The sequence below is a fragment of the Solanum lycopersicum genome, chromosome 8, assembly GCF_036512215.1.
Source record: "Solanum lycopersicum chromosome 8, SLM_r2.1".
Classification (NCBI taxonomy): Eukaryota; Viridiplantae; Streptophyta; class Magnoliopsida; order Solanales; family Solanaceae; genus Solanum; species Solanum lycopersicum.
In genome coordinates, this window is record NC_090807.1 from 56,383,384 (window position 1) to 56,385,120 (window position 1,737).

Consider the following 1,737-nt stretch of genomic DNA (forward strand, 5'->3'; position numbering starts at 1 on the left):
TAAAAAAAACTGAGTTGCATCAAAAGAATTGATAGTGTAGCAATGTTTAAAAATTAAAAGATTAAAACATGTTGATTGGGCACATGTTTGAGCATATGGTTATTAATTGACTCTCCAGTAAAATACTTTAGAACTTCTCTTTCTATAATTATAATTTACATATATAATTTATTACAAACAATGTATAAGGCTTATAATTACAATCATATAATTTAATTAAAATAATAATGTTATTGAAAGTAACTGAAATTTATTTGTTGTTCGTCTTACTCATGTTCTCTTTATTTAACTTGTTGCGCAATTTAATCCAGAACTAAAGAGAGATTCTTTTAGAAAATTTATAGGTTCGTATAATGACAGTTTTATGGACGTGGAAGTAAAAAAGTAATGGAATTATAATATAATCAAATCTAATAGTTTTAATATGAAATTACAATCTATTTCTAACAAGTTTTTAATGATATTAATTTTTTAAATTATAAAAGCCGGATATAATAATTGAAGCTCGGATACATTAAATATTGTCTTGTCTACATTAATATGTAGCTTGGATACATTAAAACTAGCTCGGATTATAATATGTAGCTAAGATGCATTAAATAAAGGCTCAGATACATTAATATGTTGCTCGAATACATTAAAACTAGTTCGGATATATTAAACACTGATTCAAATACATTAATATGCAACTCGGATACATTAAAGAAATAAGAGATTTTGAAAACTTTTAAAAGTAATCAGGGATAGAAATAAGTGAAACAAAATGTGTGTACTTCTGTAATTTGTCCTATAATATATGAACTCCTAATTATTTTAATAATAATAATAATAATAATAATAATAATAATAATAATTAATAATAATAATATTAATATTAAAAATAATTTTTTTAAAAAAAAATAGTTTTGTTTTTCTTTTGCACCCAAGTTGCCTTTTCTATTTCTTTTCTTTTTAATCTGTTTTTTTTTCTAATGTAACATCTCACAAACTGAAATAGTTAGGAAGAAGTTTAAAAGTTGAAATAGTCATTTTTGGAAATGAAAAATTTGGAAAAAATCATTTAAGTTAGGAAAAGTGAGTTTTTGGTCAAATTCAAACGGTCATAACTCCTAGATTAGAATGAGTTAGGTGTATTTCGAAATTTAGTTGAAAAGTTTTTGGAATTATCTTTCCAATGTCGCGTAGCTTACGCAATTCCGAGTTCGTATGAGTAAGTTATGCCTTTTGAAAGTTGGGTTGTTGGATTAAGAAAAGTCTAAATCCGAAAATTGAAAGGGTAATTTAATTTTTCCTACCTAATCTAATTCATTTTTAGGAGTTTAATTGGGGTAAAGTCAAATTTTAGTTAGTTTTAGAAAAAGTTAACTTCACGCTAGGGCTTGGAGAGAAAGGAGAAGAGGAAGAAAGAACATTCAAGATTCATCGAGATTAACTTGTGGATTTCGTCAGGGATGATCCCTACAAGGTATGTGAGATCAATAGCGTTGGGTTAGTTCACACCACGCTCCAATCATGATATATTCCAACGAATTTAAGTTCTTGAAAGCTTAAAATTGAGTTCTTGATGGGTTTGTTGATGTTCCATTAAATTCTTGTTGTGTCAAATTCGTTAAGGAGTTGTTTCATCCTAATCCATTATTTTAGGTTCGATTTCAAGTATAATCTGATGCATATTGAGGGTTTATACGATTCTTAGTGTTTGGGGAAAGAACCAATGGAGTTAGGGGGTTTATAGCT